The sequence below is a fragment of the Calonectris borealis genome, chromosome 4 (genome assembly GCF_964195595.1).
Source record: "Calonectris borealis chromosome 4, bCalBor7.hap1.2, whole genome shotgun sequence".
Lineage (NCBI taxonomy): Eukaryota > Metazoa > Chordata > Aves > Procellariiformes > Procellariidae > Calonectris > Calonectris borealis.
This window is the reverse complement of record NC_134315.1, coordinates 24,721,956-24,740,365: the sequence shown is the minus strand read 5'-3', so window position 1 is coordinate 24,740,365 and position 18,410 is coordinate 24,721,956.

Here is an 18,410-nt window from a genome sequence, read left to right as displayed (position 1 = left end):
CTTGAAACTTAGAAATACCTTCCAATAAAGAATATACAACAATAAATATAATGTATTTCCTCAGACAAGGTCCATATTAAAACAAATGTTCACAACTAAAATAGCATTTTGTGAGACCTTGCTAGTCATACTCAGCAGAATTGTGGTTAATGAGATCTTCTGAATCAAGTCTTACTGCCCATTTTTCCACCATTGGCTTGTAATGCTTCTGAAACTGCAGAGCTTAAATCAAGCTACAGAAAAATAGTATTAGTACTGCATTAGATTATTTGCTGACACTAATGTTAAGATCTATGCAAATAAACCAACCAGACTAAAGGTAAGAAGAAGCATTTAGATGTAAGCAGGATAGTGTCAATTAGTCTCTTTGGCCTGACAGTTCCTGAAAATGTCATTTGAAGAAATATCAGAAAATAACAGTGAATGGATTATCACTAAAACTGCTGAAGGAAAAAATATAGCTTTTAGGAAAAAGTGCTGGCACTAAATTCATCTGTTAACTGGCATAAAACCCACATGGGGCTAAAGGAAGAATGGATTAAGACACTAGAAAATAGAAAAGCATGTTTGTTTTTTCCCCTGATGCATATGTATATCACCATTTTAATTTCTCTTATTGATTTTGCACTTAAGCTTTTGGTTCTGCATGTGTTAAAAGAGCCCTAAGGCTGTTTGGATACCTGCATGCATGCAAGTCTGCTTGCAGTTTACTGAAAGCCTCTTTGCTTAAAAGTTCGTTTAAGATTAGATTCCTTTTCAGGTTATATATGTCTCACTGTCCCTCACGTTCTTGGTAAACTTTTTTATATTATGTTATTTTTTATTACCTGTAAGATAAAACTTTTGGACAATCTCATCATGTTTGGGGTTTTTTTTAATGTTTCACTGTGTTTCCTTTTTAGTTCCCCACAGTTTGTTCAACTTCCTTTCCATATAGATTTTGATCACCTAGATCTTTTCCAGTCCAGGGAGCTAGTACTTCATATAACTTTATCCTTAAAAGTCATCTTTTGTATGGTCATGTGTTCAATAAATAGCTTTAGATAAATTCCCATGTGATTACCGAAACAAGACCTACCCTAAATCAAAAGTAATAATGAGCAAGGACTTTCTTAGAAAATGGACTATAAATTTCTCCTATTTTTCACAATTTGGAATATATTGTGTCCAGTTCCATTATTGCCCTCTGTTCCAAAAGCAAATTGCATCTTATGCTGTTACATGAATATAGTTATTATGACAGCTCAGCATGTAGTTTTTATACCAGAGTGGAAAATGAAAGGTAAAAATTAGAATGAAGTTACAGAAGTAAAGAAGTGATATTGAAATTTAAAGCTTTTGTCAAATTTAATTCTTTCTGTAATCTTTTCTATAAATCATTGTTCTATAAACTGCATAATTTTGAAGAACATAGTAGTTAGTTCCATAAAATCTGAAAAAAAAAAAGAAAAAACATTTATTTACTTGGTGCTGCCAATGCCTCCTGTAATAGTTCAGTAAAAAGTGACAGCTATGCTTTGGTGGTTTACAATGGTTAATTACAATTATATTTTTCTACTGGTACATTTTATTTTTGCTCTTTTATTAGGATAAACTGGTTTTGAATAACAACTATTTGCATTAAATAAACCAAAAGTTTTTTTTCATTTCAGTTATGTTTACTACAAGTTTCTGCTTGTCTAGAAATTTGCATAAAAATAATCTGTACTCAATTATGTGAAACATACATTTTTTTAAAAAATCCATTTAGTACAGTCATGGGGTACCAGTCCAGGAAAACAAAGAGATAAAAAGAGTTCAAAAGAATAAAAGTATATTGGGAAAAAGAATAGGTGAGAAAAACTGTTTCTAAGAGAATCTTAGACTCAAAGAAGGATGTAGACTAGGATTATGGCAGGAGTTATAGTCTCTTTCTCCCTCTCTGAGATGGAAAAACTAAACCAAAACTGAAAAACTGGATGGTGGTGTCTAAATCTGGCCAAGTAATAAACTGTAAACAGATCAGAGAAATCTACAGTTTACAAGAGAGAAATCAATCTTCTCAGAACGTTATCGTAGGTACGTTTTTTTCTGTATGTAGTTCTGTTAAAAAATGAAGAAAAAAAAACTTTAAAAAATTTACAAATTTGGAGTATTTAACATGCAGTAGATGATGATTTCATGACTGTTTTGGCATTATCCACAGACTGCACTAAGCCCTCCTACTAAAATCAGCTGTTCAATACAGAAACAGCTCATGCAGTTATTTTCAAGTGGATGTCTGGGCATCACCCACTAGTGCCTACTATGGTGACTTGGCAGACCTGGCAAAGAACTTGGTTTCCATAAACAAGTCATGGAAAAGCATCACTTCATGGATGACCAATTTCTGACTTCTCTGTGAAAAAGCATAGTCTGAAACTTCAATAGTTCCAAGGTCTTGGGCATCTTGGGCCTGGGTACCAAAATGAATTATTCTCAAAAGCGATGCCCTCAAATACATAGACATTTCAATGTTTTTAAAGCCATTATTCTTCAAGTGTCATGTGTTTAATGTAAGACTGGAACTATGCACTTCCATACACAGCCAAGTGTGTGTATGCGAATGTGCTCCATACAGCAAGAACTGTTCCAGGTCTACTCCTGACTCTGTGCTAAATTCAGTGATTTGCAAAACCTGAATGGCACAGCACTGGAATGAAAAACAGCAGTGTTCTCAAACAAGCCATAGCTACATTGCCTCGGAGATTTGTTCAGGAACAGCTAGTGCAAAAAATACAGCATAATAATAGTTAGCACTTACCGATATGTTATCCTTTTCCTTTTCAAAGCACTTTACAAACATTAGCTAATTAATTAATATGTGTAACTCATCATTAGACAACATTTCAAGAACTCAGTATATAATTCTCTAGTGTGTGTTACTAAGAAGTCCCTTTGAGAGGCACTCCAAAAGGTTAATGCTTAGTGTTGGAGAGATCATTAGCCCAGCCTTTCTAGACCTGTTGCTCTTGTGTATATTTAAGATATCCCATGTACTAATCGTTTTATATGGTTTTATGTCTTTGAAGCATGGGGTTTATATATTTTTTATTTTCTAGAGAAATTTCTAGAGGAAGGTATATTTTTATGTAACTTTTCCTATTATTTTCTAGAGATTTATTTGCATTCTACATTGTACAGCCTGTAAGAAGACAAGCTCAGCAAAGAGCAGAAATATAGGACTGCTGCACAGTCTGCTTCGTGTGATTCCTTTGAGAATTATCTGGTGTGAATCAGAAAAGAGAAAATATCTGATTGCAATCTTGTTGCTTTCTGACAGCTTTCTGAAATGCTTTTTAGAAACATGCTTCTTTCAATGAATTATAAAATCACAAGTTGCTTGGCTATACTTTCCCAAATCTGGGAGACATTGAGTTTCAGCCCTTTGATGGGTTGCAATAAGAATTTGTATTTGTCATGAGGAAGTCATAGAATCATAGAATCATAGAATCATGTAGGTTGGAAAAGACCCTTAAGATCATCGAGTCCAACCATTAACCTAGTCCTTAAAATCTCTACTTTTAACATTTTATTAAAAGAACCCATCTCTTTTCTAAGCTTCTATCAAGGGATTAGGTTAATATAGCTCATTTGCCCTTTAACATGCCACACAGCAATAGTGTGCTGAAGCTGACAGCTGGGACATGACAGCATCTTGTTTATCAATCTTTTGCCAGTATTTGATTAGGTTTATGAGAGAGGCTGGCATATTTTGTCAGAAAGATTTGTATTTAAGCTTCTTGTCATATACATAAAGAGAAAAATGTGTAAAATGCGTAAGTGTAAATGACTACTATTCCAACTTGAAGAATTTCTTTTTAAGTTTTCACTGAACAAAACCAAAATCAAAAACAGATCCCTTGAGTTGTGTCTAATTCATTTTTTATTAATCATGCCAGGGGACTTTAAATCAGTGAAACATTTAGCTGGAGAGGCTGGATCTGTACCTCCTCTCAGTCTGAGCCAGTCTTTTCCATTTTCTCTTTCCAGTTTTCCTGCCTCAGGAATGAGTTGATTGCTCCAGAACTGAACCAAAGTGAGAACTGCAAGTTAGGCAGTACGAATGATTAGGTGCAGAGGGAGCCAAGCAGAGCTGACTTTGTAATCCCATGTTATCTTCAGCTGTACTAAATCCTCCTGGAGACTTGTGTACATTAGCCTTTCCTCAGAAAAAGATTGCTTACAATCTTTCATCTCATTAGAAAGTTTTTCTCCAAAAAAAAAAAATCATCACACACAAAAAAATCCCAAGTGAGTGACCTGATAAGCATCTTGAAAAACTTTATTTTATGTTTTAGGAAAAAAAACCATACATTTTGTACAGGAAACACTAAAGATACACTATCAAAACCTGTACATGAATTTGTGAAATTAAGCCTCTGAACAATGATATTATAATCTTCTCAGGGATGCAGACCTCAGCTTCAGATTACTTTTCCATGGCACAAGCATAGCCAAAGGCTACTGTTAAACCCTCAGGATCTTTTTCACTGGCAACGGCTTTGAACTTCTATGTTCACCCATACTGTCTAAACATGCTATTTTAACTTAAGAGTTGTGCATGAAAGTTAAAGACATAACATTTCTTTTTCTTCGTGAGACTTTAAGAAAATGTTTCAGTATGGTCACATTGCATTTATAACATCTCTTTTGTTTAATTTAATTTCAAATTGCTTAATTTTAATGTTTTTTTTTCATTTCAATTTACACAAACTCTTAATAACAGATGAAAAAAATATTAAGTTAAAAAGTCTTCTGATTGTACTTTGTATTGATAGAGGAGTAACTGTATTTACCTGTAGGTTACATTTGCACCAACTTTTTAAAGACATTTGAGGAATGTGAGACTAGATCTCTTTGCCAAGCACTCATTAAAATAAAATTAAAACACAGCTACTGACTACATTTGCCTCCCTGAAAGGACTCTTGCTTGGTACTAGCCTTGCCATTCTTTTACCACACTTGATTGTACAGGAGGTATATGTTTGTGCTATGGCATTATGATTAATATTCCCTTCCCCCAAATTCCTAGTTTGGAGAATCCCTGCTTGGTAGCTAACTCAGTCTCAGTTCTGTCAGTACCAAAGACAAACATTACACTTTGGAAATAGGCATTATTTCAGCATGATAGTCCATGACACTGAAGGATTAACAGATTATTTAATCAATAGAACCCATCATTTGGTCAGAAACTGCAAAAAAATAATGTCCTATTCATTAATTCATGGTATTTATTGTAGTAACATTCATCACAATGTTCCAATTAGCTATTAATGTACATGTCACAAGTATTAATATAAGATTTGCACTGTAACTCATCATTGATTAACTGGACCATCATTTTAAAGTGCTACAGGAATTATACAAAGTAGCTGTCTTCTGCTTTCAGCTGTGTTTAATTTATGCTCATTACAGTTTCCAAAGATATTTTTTGCAGCATATGCAAATGTTATGATCATCCGTTATTTAATAAATCCAAATAAGTCCTTTGACAGTGAAAGATTCAAATGAAACAAATAGGATTCATGCACAAGTAATGTAAAATATTGTTAAAGACAGGAAAATGTTCCTACCTTCCTGTTAGTTTTTAACGAATAAAAATAAAAACAAACACCTATTACTACAGTGCTTGGAGGTAATTAAAACTGCAGTTAAGACCAGAAAAAACAACCTAAAAATAAATTTTAAAAAAAGGCAGTGAAAATATTCATGTGCAAAGCCAGGTAACTATCTTTCCTTTACAAAAAATACCCTCATGTCCCAAAAAAGATTTTGGCACACTTATTCATCAGTAAAAATTTCTAAACTTACATGTCCCGCAGATGCCAACCACACCGATAGTTATTCTGGTATGCACTACAGAACATAATTTTCTACATTCAAAAGAGTCTAATAATATTTTGTCAAATGATATTCAGACATTTCCCCTCTTGATTAATGTTGCTAGCTGGTCAGCATGTGAAGACGTTGTTTTTTCTTTGAAAGTAAAATCTGATAATGGTCTAGAAAAGCACTCAGTAGGCTAGAAGGACATTAAAAAAAAAAAAAGTTTTGGTGCTTTTAAACTCTATTCAATAATTTCCACCTGGAACTGAAAATCCAGTAAGCCTATCCACTGAAACCTGTATAAATGAAATAGGACAGATTACATGTTAGGGAGTACCGAGCTATATGTTTTAGAGGGATAACGAATATGTTACCATAGCAGGTTGAAAAGACTTTTTGTTTTCTTCAGAGCATAAATATTTCCCAAGCTATTAAAAACAAAGATTAATGAACTGGAGGAATTTAGTGTCTGTGATGCAAATATTAATATTGTCAATATGTCAAAAAATAGTTTTTTGTGGTAAATATTGAGGTGTGCCTGAAATAGTCTTTAACGTGTAGAGACATAGAGCTTTAGGAGAAAAGTGAAGGTCTAAATTTCACACTGATTTTTCTTTTTTTCTTTTTTTGTCTTTTTCTATTCTTGTAACATGATCCCTAACTGGGACTTCGGTATTCCTGGAAATTGTGAGTTTATGACTATAGGTTAATGGCATGAAACCAGCATCCAGATATTAGGCAGAAGATGTTCTAGGGGACAAGCTGTCATAAATAAATGATGAGTCCTGCCGTTTAATTCTGTTATTCCTTTGCAGTGAATTAAACCCAGACTACTTTATTTATTCTTCTACATCATCTTCTTCTTACCTCAATTGGAGAGATGGGAAACATGAGATGGTCTGGTCCATCCCTTAAAGATATTGCTTCAGCTCAGTGTAATGTTTTGTAGTTTGAATTCTACCTACTATCTCACTGATAAAATGGAATTCCATCCACCAAGAATAGAAGAGATTTTTTTTTCTTTGTGATGTGGTATCTGGATTGTCCCCAAGGTTTGTTTTAGCTACCAGAAAATAAATATATTATGAGGAAGCTTCTTTGGTTCCTGTAGCTGCTACTTAGGACTGCTGCTTGAGTTCAGCTATAGAAACAGGTGTAATGCTACCATCATCAGAAATTAATATTTTTAATCCTTTGGAGACAGAACAAATTATTCTGTGTTTTTTTAATGATATATTCTTTTGACAGATTCATTATGTAGCAACAGTAGTGAAAGAAGTAGAGTGAACCTCATAATCTATTAGGAATTGAAACTTGTAGAATTTTCATGAGATAAAATGTTCTTTTAAATGGTTAATTTCACTGTTTAGACAAGAAGAGACATTGCATTACGTATGACATTTTGTTCATGAAAGAAGAAAGAAATAGACTCCAAAGTTTCTGGGGAAAAGCTTAACCTGTATCAAAATGATTAAAAGAAATCATAGAAAAAAGTGAGTATGCAGTGCGCATTTAAGCTAATCTTCTAGCAAGAATGTTTTATGATTAGCTAATTCTGCTTTGGGGGACTGGATGGTGACTTAGCTGCAGTGTTAAGTCTGATTACTTTGGAATACTCTGTCAGATATTTTAAATGGAATTGAAAGAACACGGATGGCTCTAAAATATCTTACTGCATTTGGACACAAGCTGGTGTTCAATTATTTAAAAAGGAAATCTATGACAAATATTAAATGGGAAAAAATAATCCAATTTTGTGTGTACCAAAAAATAAGAGAGATCTTTTATGAATTATTTCATGAAGAAAGCTTAAGAATTAACATTCTCAAAGTACCATATGCAAAGTAAGATTAAACTGAAATAATGCTTCTTTAAGTATGTTAGAATTACACTGATTTAAGATGACACAAACTTAATATAAAACTATTTTTTTTCAATTAATTTGTATATTGCAGATACATAACTGAATATTGAAAGAAAATCCAAACTATGGTACGGTTACGATTAACAAAATAACAAATCTAGAACACTATGAAAGTACAGTTACTGAACATCTGCAGTTATAATTACTCTGTGAATGTTTTTATTGCCAGAAATTCACTGGTGGATCTGCAAGTATAAAATTAAAGAGATTATATTTTTAAAATTTTGTATAATTGAGTACTGTAGAAAAAGTAAATATTCCTCTAATAGATTGCCTAGGGGGCAACTCACTATGCAATACATGCACATATGAGTTTTTGAATACAAAGGTGCTTTTACTTCTGGCATTTATATAATAAAATATTTACATCACCAAGAGCCATAAACCCCTAACTTCCGTCTTGAGGAGACCATGGTCAGAGGATTGAAAGAAAGTTCAAAGGCTGGAAGGGTGTTGTGGCAAAGTGTGACGCTGTTTGTGTTTCCCGTGGTAACTCAAGGTGGTGTCTCAGCAGCTCTTGTTGGTTTGCCTCATCCCACATCTGGATATTCACATGTCTGGTATTATATCAACATAGTTCTCCTGTCTGTTGTGTAAAACTATCCTATCATAGGATTTGCAGGTGAACTGAATCTTATGCCTGTTTTCAGGAAACATGTGTTGGCTGTTCCTTCTAATGTTCTTACATTGATGGGGAAATTTGGAGGCCTTCGGTACAAATATCAGAAAGTATTTGTATCTGCTAATGTAACATTTCAGTCAGAAATACGTCCAGAATTTTCAAAATGGGATGTATGGTTTCTTTTACTTCCTGTTAATGTTCAAAATTATCTTACTCTCTTTAAAAGGTTTTAGATTATGCAGGTTTTGATCTCTTTTTCTTCTCTTATTTTTTTCTTTTACCTTTTCCTCCTTTGTTCTATTCAAGGCAGCATCCTAATAAACTCCCCTGTCTTTTCCTTTACTCAGCCAATCTGCTAATGACATGATCTGTGGCAGAGTAAAACTCTCAGAAGTCTTTTACAATGCCACTTCCACACTCCTCTAAATCTAGAATTAACTTCATGCCTTGGAGGTTTTCCTTAATGTGTACAAAATTATTTGCTATATTTCATCTCCCAAAATCCTTAAATATTTTTTTTGAAAGTCCAGTGTTTTACTCAGAGTAAACTTTTTTTTTTATTCAGAGTTTAACAAAATAAAACTTTGGCACCCAAAGGAAAATATTGTGACTTAATTGTTTGTTCTAGTTAGCTGGATGGCTTACTTTATCTGATTGGAGGGGAAAAGCCTTAGGTTATACAGTACTTAAGGTAAGAACCTTTTTCATCTATCTTTTCCATAAACTAGCTGGCGCAGGGCTAATACTACTTACAAAAAAGAGCCAATCTTCAGATAGTGAAATCTTTCCATTGACTTTGAGGAACTGACTCAGTGTTCAAAATAAAAAACATGAAAATCAGAGAACTATATTAACTTCGCTTGCATTCTTTACTTATTGCTAACTGGAAATTATAGTTTTAACTTACATTAACCATATTTCAAGGCACTTTTTAAAAATTGTATATTTATAACTGTGAATTGTTATCCTCCATTTTCTGTTATTAGATTAGTTTCTAAGATGACATGTAAATATTCTAAAGCTGTGCACTATTAATGCAATAGAAAGACTTTTGAGGTTAGATTGATGTACTGTGCAAATGAAAAATCACAATCTTTTCTTTTTAGAAAAGATAAGTAGTGTTGTTTTTCTCCAGACTGAACACTTAAAACATAAAATAAAATTCCCCGGGCTCGAAAAGCATTGTGAGTACACTAGATTTTTGCACGAATGTTTTAAATTAATCTTTGGTAATGTCTCATATGAAATATTCTAACCTTATCTAGCAGTTTTCAATGAAGACAGTAATTTACTTTTATGCGTATAAACCCTCTTGTATTAGTAAGAAGAGGACTGCAAGAGGTGTGTTTATTATAAGATAATACTCCTCCTGAGGGAAAAAAGACACTTAAAGTAGCTGCATCTTGAAATGCTTCAGGAGTCTGATTGATCCGTAATCAACAAGGTTTGGATAAAATACATATGAAAGTAATAAAACACCCACAGAGAGGAGCTGTCTGGAAACATTACAAAGTACATGCTTCTGGAGACATTTGCAACATACGATATCTTCAGCATTTCTGAATTAATTGGTTTTTCATATCTGCTGAAAAATTAGTGTCCAAAACTCTCAACTCAAAACCACTATCGTCAAAAAAATAAAATTAAAGTCTAGGTACAATTTAACTACAATTAAGCTAGACTATATTCCCACTAAACCTGAATGCAAAAAAGAAATCTGAAGTCTTTCCAAGTTTTCAAGAGGACCAAGCTTGGATCAGCCGTGTATAAATCAGGACATTTTATGACTGAGGCTAATTTCAAGGATACCAGCATGCAATATTGATACATTTGTTGAGTTATCAGAGTATAACATATATGTTTTATAGAGCTCTCATACTTGGTTTTTTATCTTAAATTGAGATGCAAATAAAAAGCAGAATAGTATTTTATGTGTTGTCATTATGTAAATTATAGCACTTACATTTTAATTTGCATATAAACACACATATGATTTCCTCAAAGTTCTTACTGAAAAACAGGAGTAAAAGAGGAAGATCTCTAGTAGGTAGTTTAACAGGTCATTTAACTAATTTGTGCAACAGTTTTAACACTACTGAGTTTTTCCTTCAACTCTAATGGAAAGTTGAGTGTTTGAAAATCTCTCTCATGCAGTAAGTAGTGATTTGAAATATTTGCTAAAATACAGGCTGTTTACACTTCTGACTTCCTTGGTGCCAAATACTTTCATTCAGCTGTCTAAATTTTTTGTCAAACCTCTCCCTCCTTCTTTTCCTCAATGTAGTAGGAAAGTACTGTACAAGTACTAGTTTTGTGGAACATTTTCAGAGTTGTGACAAAATAAGATTTTTTTTATAGGTAATGATTGTTGACTTCTTTGTATAAGAAGATGAGAACTACCCCTGAAATATGCTGAAAGGTTGTTAATACAAACATGTAGGCAACTACATTATAAGTAACATGTAGGCAGCTGACTGAAAGTATGATTGTGATATTTTCTAAAGGAAATTCTTGAGATATTGCAATTTGCATTTAAAAATGACCTGCAATGTATAAAATTGAATTAATAAGTATTCAAGAACACACTAGCTAGTGTCATTCTCTTCCAGTCCCATGAGATTCTCTTAGTGGTGCAAATACAACAATTTAATTTTGATAATCACAGGTCAGTAAAAAGTCTTTTTGCAGGCAATTCACAATGAGAAACTAGAGATTTTGCAAAACATTAAATTATAATTCCACTTTCCATTCAAAATTAGTTTAGCTCGTTTTGATTTTTATTATTTGCTCCAGACTCTGTATAGACTATTTATATCAGCATTAAATATGCCTTGAATGTAATGTATATCCAAACATCTAATCTCCAAAATAATATATCTATTTTGAAAAACTCTTGGCATATACAAGACCTATGGTTCAAACAACTGTCAGTGCCTTATACTTTAGAAGAATTTTTCAAGTTACCAGACACTGTAAAGATGTCTAAGAAAAATGATTGCAGAACATATATATACCACTATACTATAAAGAAATATTAGTAACTTCTCAGTGAAGCTGAAGAAAATTTAAATACTCAGGTGAGGAATAAACAGATACACCATTACAGGCTGGGGGATAACTGTGTGGAAAGCAGCTTTGCGGAGAAGCTCCTGGGGACCCTGGGAGACAAGTTAAACATGAGCCAGCAGTGTACCCTTGTGGCAAAGGTGGCCAACAGTGTCCGGGGCTGCATCAGGCAGAGCGTTGCCAGGAGCACTGGTGAGACACACCTGGAGTGCTGTGTTCAAGCGTGGGTTCCCCAGTACGAGAGGGACGTGGAGTGAGTTCAATGAAGGGCCACAAAGCTGATGAAGAGGTTGGAGCATTTGTCATATGAAGAGAAGCTGAGAGATCTGGAGCTGTTTAGCTTGGAGAAGGTAAGACCATGGGGGGATCTTATCAATGAATGTAAATGCCTGAAGGCAGAGTGTAGAGAAGACAGAGCTGGGCTCTAGGACATTCTAGTAATTTTGTATTTGATAGAAATTTGTGAATACCATTTCTCTTTGGCAGTATACATGGATCCTTTATCTTTTTAAAGTAGATGTTTTACTGTAATTGTGATTTTTTTTAAACCTCTGTACTACATCTCAAATATCAGTTCGCATACCTGCAGAAAATTTTGAAAATTAAATCAGGACCATTTTGATTGCAGCAATGCTGCTTTTTCTAACTAGCTTAATACAAACAATTGGCTTGAATAGATATTCTTTAAAGGACAACTGAGGCCTTGAAATTAATGGCAGGATCAACAAAAACAACAGGTTTCCCATGTAGATGTCTGCAGGCAGAAGAGACAATCTCTGGCAAGGTTCATAGTCAAGTAGTGCTGCTGACAGGGATTGCCCCTGAAAGTAATTTTTTTTTTCATTTCCAGTTGTTTTTTTGTCAGTTGCTGGCAAAGATCTGTGCCAGGAAGAATACTGTGAGAGAAAGTGAAGTACTCTGACAAAATTAGAGATGGGTAAGTGCCAACATATGTCTGCTTTTTTGAGGACTGAGGAAACTACTGTGCTGGCACATAACAACATAGCTTCACACCAAAAACATTTACAGAGAGAAAGGGAAAAAGCCAAGATAGCAAAAATATTATAAAGGCAGTTCGTCAGTTATTTTAATATGATTTAATTTGCTAATTGAGAAAAATGCTGGTGCAATCTACCCAGCTTGCACTTGCTATTGAGTCTTAAAAATCCTGTCGAAAAAGGAATATCTATTTGAACCATATGAGTGCTTATTAACTTGAAATCAAATTCTGATTTCTCATTTTGATATAAACAAAGTTTAGACATCTAATTCTAAACATTCAGGATGTGCTACTTATTTAACTACATTTGAGAACATTTTTGCCCAAGGTTGTTTCCTGTCTTCTTGGCTTCCAAGATACTGGGTGAGATCCAGGCATTTTGAAATCAGCCAGGAACGAATATATCATATGCTTCCAAGTTCAGCAAAGAAAACTCCTCCTGTATTCACATATGCTGGGGACAACTGGCTACAGAGCATATCTGCAGGGAAAAAATGGGCCTAGGGGTTCTGGTTGAGAACAAATGAGGCAGCAGTGCACCATTGTGGTGATGAAGGTTCACCAGTTTTTGGACTGCATTAGCAAGAATGTAGGCAACAGGTTAAGGAAAGGGATTTTTCTTCTCTATTCAATATGTGTGAAGCTGCATCTGGTATACCGTGCTCTGTTTTGGTCTCTCTATTACAAGAGCCATAGCAACAAACTGGAACAAGTCCAGCGGAGGGTCACTAAGGTGTTTAGGGCAATGGATAACAACAATGTACAAGAAGAGGCTGGAGGAGCTGAGATTCTTGTTTAGACTACAGAAGGAAGCACTAAAGAGAGAAGAGGTACCTAACTACAGTCTTCCACTACCTAAAGGGAAATAAAGAAGATGCAGCCAGACTATTCTTAGAGGCACAGAGCATAAGGGCAATGGTGAGAATTTGCAGCAAAGAAAATTCCAAGTAGATATGAGGCAAAAAATCTTCACCTTGGAAATCACTAAGCCCTGGAACAGGTATCCTAGAGAGGTTATGGGATGTTCATCCTTGGTGATTTCCAAAACTTGACTGTAAAAAGCCCTGAGCAACCTGCTTTAATGTGGAGGTTAGGCTTGGTCTGAGGAGAAGGTTGCATTAGAAGACTTCTAGCATGAAATCTGAATTATTCTATGACTGTATATAAAATTTTCTTATACTATGGATAATTTTACTATACTTTTCTAATGTGGTCATCTATTGCCATGGCTTTTTTTTTTTTTAAATTAAATATTAGTTTTCTCACTGTTTATTTTGATGGTATCAGCCCAATGTCTTTTGAAATAGTGTTCTGATTTAACTTTGTTTACTACTTCAAATACTCTTTTTCTTTACTGAATATGTTCAGAACTTTGAATCATAGAATCAAAGAATAAGGCCTTTTGGAAAAGACCTTTTGCACTACCTTTGTCACCAGGTGCCTTGCCCCACTGAGCCCCTAACCTTCCTTCTCCTGACAATGTACTTAGAGAAGCCTTTCATGTTGCCCTTCACCTCCTCCGCTAGCATCAGCTCCAGCTGAGCTTTGGCCTTCCACTCCATTTCTACATGAGTGGGCAATGTCTTTGTATTCCTCCCATGTAGCCTGTCCCTGCTTCCACCACCTGTATATTTCCTTTTCATGTCTGAGCTCAGTCAGGAGCTTCATGTTCATCCTTCTGCCATACCTGCTTGGCATTTTACCCATTGGAACGGACCATTCTTGTTCTCTAGGAAGCTATACTTGAAGGGCAATAAATAAACTAGGCCCAAGTTATAAACCACTATTTGCTTTCTTTTCTTACACAGTGATTACCCACATTTTCTAAAATTTATTAGGGATTTTTAATTAATATTCAACCCATTTAAATGTTTAATTTTATTAGGTTATTTATTAATTGATCTAATTTTTCTTAGAGACTTTGGAATCTTCTGCTAAATACTTTGAATACATATGCATTAATGTATTTATAAGCCTTGGACATTAAATCTTAGTAAAGCAGAAGGCATGATTGCCTCCAGAATCGTAAACAAATAGAAAATAATTCATGGGGACACCTCACAAGTTTATCTACCCCAGCTTGGTTCTCCTAAACATAGAAATTGAAACTGGTAGATGCTTGTCTTACTTGTTTTTAACAGAATCCAGTCATTCATATTGCAGTGCTGCTGACTCTGCCTTACAGCTCATTTAATTTTTCTTAAATTTTAGCTCATCCCTTTTTATTCTATTCCCCATAAATGTGGAGAACCTTCCTTTTTGTGACAATCTTTAGCATATATGAACATTGTTGTTTTTGATCTCTTCAAGTTTCCTCCATTCTAAATAAAGGAAACTCAATTAATTCAGTCTTTGCTTCTGGGGATTTTTTTTCTAGATTGCTTATCATTATTACTGCGCTCTTCTGAACTTTTTCTAATTAGTGCCCACCTTTTCTGAAGCACAGTGCTCAAAGTTAAACATGGTATTCCAGTCGAGATCTTTGCATTACAGAGAGGAAATTTTTTTTTGTGCTTTACATACAGTATTTCTGTATCATAAAGAGAATGACTTTTTTTTTTTTTTTTAATACTCTGACAGTTTCAACTTGGTTCAAAGGGAGACCCCAAGGAATCTTAAAGGGAAATTTTTAGGTTGGATTGAATTTACTCATGATGTTTCTCAAAATCAGTCTATTTCAGCCATTTGGTTTCTGATTATGAAATGTGGATGATACAGAGTTACATCAATAATGTACCAGCAATCAAGATGTTGCACAGAAAGTGTTGGACAAGTTTGAGAAAATAAAAGCCTTGATATCTGTGATCACACAGCTGAAAACAAGTTTTTAAAAAATGTGTTTGCTGTGTTTCAATACATGTAGAAGTAGTACGTTGGGGTTAACTCTCTCACTCTTTTTGTTATGGTGAAGTGGTTAAATGTTTTAACTACTGAGCTCAGTCAAGAGCCAGTGATGAGCTGCCTGCACTAGATTTTTGAACTAAGTACATTAAGGAAGATACAGAATAATATTAAATTTACTATAACAATAGGTTCAAGAAAGGAGACTTTTTTTTTGAACAAACACTGAGTCTGCAAAAGCAAGTAAGAGAATGTTTCCTTCTATGATTCTATGATTCTATTCTATGATTCTGTGATTCTATGATTCTAATATGGACTTACCTGGTGATTGCTGGGCTGTGCCTTACCCTGGGTGCCCTGACCAGACCTGCCCTGCTCGCCTTGCCTGGGCACCGCAGTCCTGCACCCTGGCTAGCGAGGCACTTCTCTCTGCTGGCCTTGTAACCATGCTCGGTTTCCATTGCGGAGCAGCTGGCCCTCGCTGCTCTCTGACACCCTTGTTAATTGAGAGTGTATAATAAGCTAATCACAAAGTTGCACAGGATGCCAACTTTCTATAAAGACCTAGATCCAGCTGTATGGCCTGGGCTTATAATCGCATAGATGATATGTAAAATGTCCAAATTGCTCTTATACAGCAAAACAAAATATGAAAATAGGGTGTGTGGTTTCTTGACTGAGGTGCAACCCAATCGGCAACTTTTCTGAGATTTCAACTGCAAATAAATATTGGTAAGGTAAGATATTTGTACAAAGCCAGCGATTTAGCATTTTGTAACTTGAAACATCTTTCCAACTCCACAGATAAATGCTTTTCTGAGGCTGTAACACCGTGGTGAAGAAAAATTACAATAGCAGTCCACTGTGAATCCAAAATGCTTTTTCCAATCAATCTTCAAATGCTTTCCATACCTAGAAAGCCCACTTTGGCCAGCCTTTTCAGGGTTTTTTTTCTGAAGACTGGAAATTTCTCAACTCTTTGGCATATTGCAGGTCAGCCCCACTCCCCTTCCCTATGCTTCCACACCAGCTTCCTTGCTCCCGTCTGATGAATACCTCCACCCTGAGCCATGGGACAGAGTCAGAGCCTCAGCAATAGAGCATAGTCAGAAGAGTGCTATTAAGGTCATCACCATTTTCAGTTACCATCTCATCTTGTGGAAAAGAAAGTATCTACAGCTGCATTTGAGAGAGAATGGAAGCTCTCAGGAATTTATTTGTATTTATTAGTCCATACCAGAAGGAGACCCTACAAGGTGCCGTTCTTTTCTGTCTCAGAGACTCAGTGTGTGCTTGGGGAGAAACAATACACCCAGCTTCTTTGATGAATGTTTCTGGGGTTATATGGGATCAAAGAGGTTCAGAGGAACAGGCAAACAATAAGACATTCTTACCCAGTAACTGTCAGAACCAGGTGCCCAGCCTGAGAACACCCAGAAGGTGTAATTCTTTCACTGTTTCCCACAGCATTCTCCTAGAGAAGCTGGCGGCTCACGGCTTAGACAGGTGCACTCTTCGCTGGGTAAAAACTGGCTGGACGGCCGGGCCCAGAGAGTTGTGGTGAACAGAGTTAAATCCAGTTGGCGGCCGGTCACGAGCGGTGTTCCCCAGGGCTCAGTACTGGGGCCGGTCCTGTTCAATATCTTTATCAATTATCTGGACGAGGGGATCGAGTGCTCCCTCAGTAAGTTTGCAGATGGCACCAAGCTGGGCGGGAGTGTTGATCTGCTCGAGGGTAGGAAGGCTCTGCAGAGGGACCTGGACAGGCTGGATCGATGGGTTGAGGCCAACTGTATGAGGTTCAACAAGGCCAAGTGCCGGGTCCTGCACTTCGGCCACAACAATCCCATGCAACGCTACAGGCTTGGGGAAGAGTGGCTGGAAAGCTGCCCAGAGGAAAAGGTGGGGGTGCTGGTTGACAGCCGGCTGAACATGAGCCAGCAGTGTGCTCAGGTGGCCAAGAAGGCCAACAGCATCCTGGCCTGTATCAGAAATAGTGTGGCCAGCAGGAGTAGGGAGGTGATCGTGCCCCTGTACTCGGCACTGGTGAGGCCGCACCTCGAACACTGTGTTCAGTTTTGGGCCCCTCACTACAAGAAGGACATGGAGGTGCTGGAGCGTGTCCAGAGGAGGGCAACGAAGCTGGTGAAGGGCCTGGAGCACAAGTCTTATGAGGAGCGGCTGAGGGAACTGGGACTGTTTAGTCTGGAGAAGAGGAGGCTGAGGGGAGACCTCATCGCGCTCTACAACTACCTGAAAGGAGGTTGTAGCGAGGTGGGTGTTGGTCTCTTCTCCCAAGTAGCTAGCGATAGGACGAGAGGAAATGGCCTCAAGTTGTGCCAAGGGAGGTTTAGGTTGGACATTAGGAAAAATTTCTTTACTGAAAGAGTGGTCAGGCCTTGGAACAGGCTGCCCAGGGAAGTGGTGGAGTCACCATCCCTGGAAGTATTTAAAAGACGTGTAGATGAGGCGCTTAGGGATATGGTGTAGTGGGCATGGTGATGTTGGGTTGATGGTTGGACTCGATGATCTTAAAGGTCTTTTCCAACCTTAATGATTCTATGATTCTATGATTCTATGATTCTTTTCAATGAGGCAAAGCATCAGTCAAATACAGGAGATTAATCTGACCTCTGAAAGTTATTTGCATCTCCAGGAAGTGATACCACACTTAATATAATGAAAATTGCCTACTGAAATATACTAATTTTGGGGGAAAAGATTAAATTTTTCTAGAATTAGAGAACTTCAGAGTGCAGACTGACTGTTCCACCAGGCAGATGTATATGTTTAATGGCTGTAGTTTGAGACACACACTGATAATCTAGAAGTGAATTAAAATGGGAATGTCTGGGAAAAAGATAAAGAGACCTTTAAACTTAAATGGTGGCTTTTCATTTTTTCACCCATGTATTTTACAAAGATTTTTATTGCATTGCTTAATTTGGATGCTGTAAATACATAACTTTTATTTGCATTTTACTTTAAAGAGACTTGAGCTAACAGTAATTTTAAAGTACATGGCTAGCCAGCAAGTCTTCATCTATTAGCTAAATACGGAGTCATTCTCCTGAGTTACTGGGGCTAGGTTAACAAGTGTTTAGTTCCTG